Here is a 6,836-nt window from a genome sequence, read left to right on the forward strand (position 1 = left end):
GCCATCCGTAAATCCATTTCAACCCCTACATCACTCCCCAATTCTGTAAAACCCTCCGACCCCTACAGCACTCGGCAGCTCAGCAAAACCCTCCACCATCCACACTGGAGCATTTAACGACAGCTAACCCGAGAAAGACACTCTCTGTGGCAGAAGGAAGGGCTCATAAAACACCCCGCTGACTGAAAGAAACTACTGTCTGATCAAGGACAGGGGAAGCAGACAAAGCAGTTCTCTCTGTTTCCCCCGCGAGTTTGTCTACTCTTGGATAATCTAATCAGAGAAACTGAATGTGTACACAGGAAGCTTCAGGTGTAGATCTGCTAAACCTGAGACCATTCTCAAACAAGTCGCCATTTGTTATGTTGGGACTGATATCTCTAACCCGCCCCCCCACCCCCACACCATTTTGTGGACTCTGAACTGATTCTTGCTTTTGGATAATCTAATCAGAACAACTGAACGTGGACACCGAAAGCTTCAGTTGACGATCTGCTAACCCTGAGACTACTGTCAAACAAGTAGCCTTTTGTTATGAAAAGGCTCTGATTTCTCTACCAACCCCCCCCCCCCCACCCACACACACACACACACACACACACCATTCTGTGGACTCTGGACTGATTCTTGCTCTTGGATAATCTAATCAGAGCAACTAACTGTGGTGGCAGGTTCAGGTAATGATCTGCTAAACCTGAGGCCATGGACAGTTTAGAGAGATTTGTGCCAACCACATAAAACAGGGAAATAGCTAATGCAGACACAGACGCCATGGACGTGCTAACGCAAAAGGATCGATTCCGTGATCCGTAACTTGAAGAACCTGTGAGTGTTTTGAGTTGTAATATAAGATAAATTAAGATGAATTAAATGAAATTTCCGTAGCTTTGTCATTATATCGCTCGATTTCATGTAAACAAATATTATAGGAATTTGGCATCAAGTTAGAGAATGACGTCTTTCTGTGTACTGGGCAAATGCAATAACCTGATAGCTACCACATTACAGACACGCTGAAGGGCTCGTCCAGCTGTGCAGATCCAAACATCCTAACGCTTTCCCGACACAAGTGCATGGCTACACGGTTCTGGAATAACAAACCAACGTCTGAAATACCTAAAAATAAATCGAGTTCACTCGATCAACAATGTATTGAATGTGGTTGACCATTGTCACTGATTCCAATCCCAGAATATACCGCCGCTGCCAAAGACAGTGACGTGTGCCTTTGACAATTCCTTTCTGTGTGACAGAAACAGAATATTGAACAGCCCAAAGCAGGAATGCATGGAGAGATATTGACACAACAACTGGTCGAATGTTCATCTAGGAATGAAATCACTGCAGGCGAGTACTTTTAGCTCGGTCAGCAAATGATTTTACAGGTGGAAACGCCTTGCAGCAGTCAGTGTGTTCGCCATTGTTCCCCTTGGCCTTTCTCGCAGAATACGGCCGTGTAGCCTAATGGATAAGGCGTCTGACTTCGGTGCTTGAATGATGGAAGTCATCAGAAGATTGCAGGTTCGAGTCCTGCCACGGTCGTTTTGACAAACTGGCGGATTCTGTTCACTCCCTGCAGTATGATTATCCGCGTGGGGATTAATCGGAATACTCCACCCCCGGGGAAAACGTAATGCATCGTCTTCGTTCTACGCAACATATAATTTTAAGTGTCTAGTCTGTGTAGTATTTCTGCCGACACGTAAACAATTTGCTGGAGCTTCTCAGACCTTCAGGAGGAGCTGCTGCTGGGAAGGCAAAATTAATTTCACATTCAGCTCCGTCTCAGAGCAGATCTTATCGGCAAGAATTCACCACACAGCACTGCCGGTGATTTCATCTGGTTCCAACCCTCCTCCTCTCGGACACAGCACGCTGGTTATCTGCCTGCTGTTGGATGTCTTCGTCACTAATTCCCGAGCAGACATCAACCGCCTCAACATTAGGAATCTTCACCGCTTCTGGAACCTTACCCCCACTGAATTTACTGCCCTCTAATCTCTCAGCACCGGTCCCAAAGTTACCATCCAACCTGCTGACAAAGTGCTGCTGTTTTAGAGTGACGGACTGACCTCCAACTGGCTGAGACTAGGCGGGACCTTTCACACCTATCATGATGCATACACCTCGAAGAATCCCGACACCGGATCCTCAGAGAACTGCATCCGGCATTATCACTGATATCATCAACTCCGGAGAACCTCCATTCACTGTGGATAACTCGTGTTTCCATTGCCCTGAACTGTCCGCTCCAACCTCGTACTCGATTCATAAGCCTAAATGTCCGGTTAGGCCCATTGTCTCTGCCAGTTCCTGCCCCACTATCCTGTGTTCTTCCAGCTCCAGCCCAAACTATGCTCCATAATTCAGCCCCTTCCCACCTACATTCGCGAAGCTTCCTGTGCTCTCGATCAACTCACAAGCTTTCGATTCCCTGGCCCCGACCGTCGCATTTTCTCCATGGCTTTCCGGTCCCTCATCAAGAGGGCCTTAACACTCTCCACATTTCGAAAGGAAACCACCAACCAGTTCCCCTCTATCATCACCACCCTCCGTCTGGCAGAACCGGTCCTCACCTCAACAGTTTCTCCTTCGGCTCCTCCCGCTTACTCCAAATTCAATGTGTCGCCATGGACACCCGCATGTGTCCCATATATTTCTCCCTTTTCATTGCCTAAGTAAATCAATCTACCAAACCAATGTACCAATCCTTCCCCGGTAACTCACCCCAACTGCGTCGACCAATGTATTGCTGCCACTTCCTGCATTCACACTGAGCTCGACAATGTCAACCACTTCGCCTCCAGCTTCCACCCCGCCCGTGAACGTCCCACTCAATGCAAGCAAAGCAAATGGAGAAGAAACCAGAGGTCCAAGAGCCAGTCCTCATCGGAGGATCAGTGAGGGTGAGCAACTTCAAATCCCCGGGTGTTCCTATTTCAGAGGGTTTGCCCCGGACCCATCACAAGTGCAAATGCGAAGGAAGCACGGCGGCGCCTTTGGTTTCGTCGGAGTTTGCGGAGATCGGCTGGACAGCTGGAAACTTGACACATTTCTGTAAATGTGATACCGAGTGTATCGACTGGCTGCCTCATAGCTTGGTATGGGAACATGAATGTCATTGAACGTAAGTTCCTACAGACTCTGGTGGGTTCGGCCCAGTACATGTCCGGTAAAGCTCTCCCACCATTGAGCACATCTGTCTTTACGGACTTTGCCATTGCTACTTGGTGGGTGGTGGGCGCTGAAGATTTTTGCTGAAACGTTGGGGGGTGGGGGGGCTATTGACTCCTTTGTTGTTGCTTGTGCTGCTTCATTATTTCCCTCAACCCCCATTTTCCCGCCTTCTGCCTGTGACCTTTGATGCCCTGACTGATCAGAAACTTTTGCTATATAAAGAACCCAATTGGACCGCCTTTTCAGCCGTCCATAGCAATGAGTTCCCGAGATGGCAGAACTTTATCCTCATCTTTGTCCTAAAGGGGCGCCCTTGTATTCTGAGGTAGTGCCGTCTGGTCCTAGACTCCCTCCACTATGTGAATTATTCCCACCACATCCATACTCTCGCAGTCTTTCAATATTCTGTACTTGTCAATAATATGCACCCACATTTAATCAAACGCTTCTCATACGTAATCCCTTTAATTTCGGGATCATACCGTCCCATTGCATCATCAATGGGGACAGGAGAGGTTCCGGAGGATTGGAGGGTTGCCAGATGTTCTTCCCTTATTCAAGAAAGGGAGTAGAAATAGCCCAGGAAATTGTAGACCAATGAGGCTTAATTCAGTAGTTGGTAAGCTGATGGAAAAGATCCTGAGAGGCAGTATTTATTGACATTTGGAAAGGCACAATATCGTTAGGAATAGTCAGCATGGCTTTGTGAAAGGCAGGTCGTGCCTTACAAGCCTGATTGAAATTTTTTGAGGATGTGACTAAACACATTGATGAAGGTAGAGCAGTAGATGTAGTGTATCTGGATTTCAGCAAGGCCTTTGATAAGGTACACCGTGCACGGCTTATTGAGAAAGTAAGGAGGCATGGGATCCAAAGGGGCATTGCTTTGTGGATCCAGAACAGGCTTGCCCACTGAAGGCAAAGAGTGGTTGTAGACGGGTCATATTCTGTATGGAGGCCGGTGACCAGTGGAGTGCCTCAGTGATCTGTTCTGGGACCCCAAGTCTTTGTGATTTTTATAGATGACCTGGATGAGGAAGTGGAGGGATGGGTTAGTAAATTTGATGATGGCACAAAGGTTGGGTGTGCTGTGAATAGTGTTGGGGTCTGTCAGAGGTTACAATGGGACATTGATGAGATGCAAAACTGGGCTGAGAAGTGGCAAATGGAGTTCAAACCAGATAAGCGTGAGGGGATATTGTCGGAAGTGCGCTCTGTGACGTTCAGCCGGTAAGGAGCTCCACTCCGGATTTGCTGTCCGTGCTAATCCCATAGCGTTCGTCTCTCCCGAGGATGCCCATAGGGATCTGTACACGAGCACCAGGACGCGTCCACGCACCGGTGGTCCTGTGATCTACGTGTACAGGAGCCAGACGTCCTCCCTGCACTTTGTAGTTCAGCCTGCGTCCAAAAGTAATTCAGTTTGCCTGCGTCGCCAGCGAGTAGACACTACATGAGGCTTTCTGTCGGAGAGGCTATGCGCTGGCAGGGAGAGAATTACACGTTTAGCTCTCCTTTTCTCTTCGCCGAAAGTGAGAGCCACAAACACTACCCACTATACTATCTCACTAGACGCATCACAACAAACATATTGACGTCTATCTGTGACCGTCGTGAATGTCATCCCTCGGCGTCCTATGCAGCAAGGAGAAATCTCTCAGCTTACACAAACTATCCTTATATAATAATCGAGTTTTCAAAGAAATATTCTCATGAAACTTTCCCGGTATGTTTCCACTCTTGGCATCCTTCCTATGCCTTTTCTACGTGTATAACCGGTTTCAGCGAATATGCATCCTTCGGCTTGGTTATCCGATTCTGCTATATTCCCAGTGTCCTGCCATTTACTATGCAAGAACTGCCCTGCCTTAACTTTACATAGTGCTATATTTTGACAAATTAAATTCCACCTGCCAATCCTTGACCACTTTCTAAGTTGGTCTATCCGCTTCATTGTCCAAGACACCACCGATACTGATGTCATTTACAAATTTAGGAACCACCTGATTACCTCAAATTAGCCTCTGCCTGTCTAAATGCTGACAGATCCCAACACCCGCATCCCCTCCTGTAACTCTTCCCCCAACGCTGTTAGACTCAACGGCCTGCATTTATACATCGTTGTTCCATTTGCTGTACAGATCAAAGACAGGTCGTATTTAACCATGATCTGCGAGCTGATGCGTTTTGTAGGCAAAAGTAAGAGAGGCATGTCTACATTATTGATAAGTTTTTAGCGACTTTGAGATTTGTTTATAAATCCAAATATCCACGATGGCACTGGCGATACACGCGACGTATTGCCGACAGCTCGCAAAATGTCTGGATGTATTTCATTTGAACCACTGTCGCTGCAATCTGAAACCCCTAATTTCCCGTTAAGAAACGTACTGTTGAGCTGTCTAAGTTAATCGGCAGTGTAACGAGCTGCTGCAGGACCAGGTGGACTTGACTCTCGGGATTTCAGGTGCGGCACCTTTCAGCGAACAGCAAAGGTCAGCCATTACCATTGCCGGAAAAGAGGTCGGTTCGGAAGTCTTCAAGCCAGACTAAATCGCCGGGCTATGAAGCATCCTCTACCCGGCATCTTCTTAGCCAAAGGCCAATAACTTGAAAACAAGATGCATTACGTCAGCGCAACATTGCAGTTTCGGTGGGAAATGAGGGGCTGCTGTCTTCTCTGTTTCATGGAGACATGGCTCAGTTCGGTGGAACAGCCGGAAGGCTTCTCAATCCACCGTTCGGAGAAGATAAGAAGGTATTGTGGTGCTGGGGGGGGGGGTGGTTGGAACGGCGGTGTTGTTTCATGACTAACTCTTCATGCTCTCCGTACATAGCGGTCTTGCCGCACCCTTGTTCGCCCAATCACAACACCCAATGATTGAGTTCTGTCGGTGCTGCTCACCGAGAGGTTCTCCTCATTGATCCGGACGGCACTTCACATACCGCCAGAGCAGATGTTAAGCAAGCAAACCATGTACTGAGTGCCGCGGGCAGCAAACAAGGAACTGCCTACCCTGAGGACTTTCAATTCATTGCGGGGTTTCTATCAGGCTTATTTAATGAAATCTAGGCTTATTTGTCATCAGCACATCATCCTCAGTACCAGGGGCTCCCGCACACTCGACCACTGTTAGAGCACGATCAGGAAAGCCTACCATTCCACCCACAGACCATATTTCGGGCATTCTGAACGTATGGTTTTCTTTCTCCTACCTTCATCCAGGCGGAGGGTGAGGAACAAGACTCCAGATGTATCGGCAACAATGTCCCGGGAATTGGGGGCCGACTACTGAATTGCTTCGAGGCGATAGACAGAAACAAAAATGACCCGGGGCTCATAAGAGAATCTGAATGTCACCATCTTTATAAAGACACTGGAGAACGAGTGTTTCCCACTGATTCATTCAGAGTCCAGAGTGTTTCTTAACCTGAAGCATTGGGTGAGCACGCGGTCTGCAAAGTGCTGAGCAGTAGATTCGTGACATTATTTATCACATTTATTCATTATTATTCATCTATAGGTTTCATTTCATATTTTGCTGGTTTGGTAGTTGTCTACTGCTTTAGTCAGAACTTTATCATCTTCCCTGGTGGTTTAGTGGTTAGGATTCGGCGCTCTCACCGCCGCGGCCCGGGTTCGATTCCCGGTCAGGGAA

General features: G+C 47.7%; 2 non-coding genes across 2 annotated transcripts; both read left to right on the forward strand.

Moving 5' to 3' along the window:
- The first annotated feature begins 1,450 nt into the window (after nucleotides 1-1,450).
- Nucleotides 1,451-1,542, forward strand: trnar-ucg (transfer RNA arginine (anticodon UCG)). The gene is given in 2 exon segments: nucleotides 1,451-1,487; nucleotides 1,507-1,542. It is a non-coding gene; the product is annotated as a tRNA-Arg (tRNA).
- A 5,222-nt stretch (nucleotides 1,543-6,764) lies between these two features.
- trnae-cuc (transfer RNA glutamic acid (anticodon CUC)) lies at nucleotides 6,765-6,836 on the forward strand. Its single transcript has one exon. It is a non-coding gene; the product is annotated as a tRNA-Glu (tRNA).

Source organism: Hypanus sabinus, unplaced genomic scaffold, assembly GCF_030144855.1.
Source record: "Hypanus sabinus isolate sHypSab1 unplaced genomic scaffold, sHypSab1.hap1 scaffold_248, whole genome shotgun sequence".
Classification (NCBI taxonomy): domain Eukaryota; kingdom Metazoa; phylum Chordata; class Chondrichthyes; order Myliobatiformes; family Dasyatidae; genus Hypanus; species Hypanus sabinus.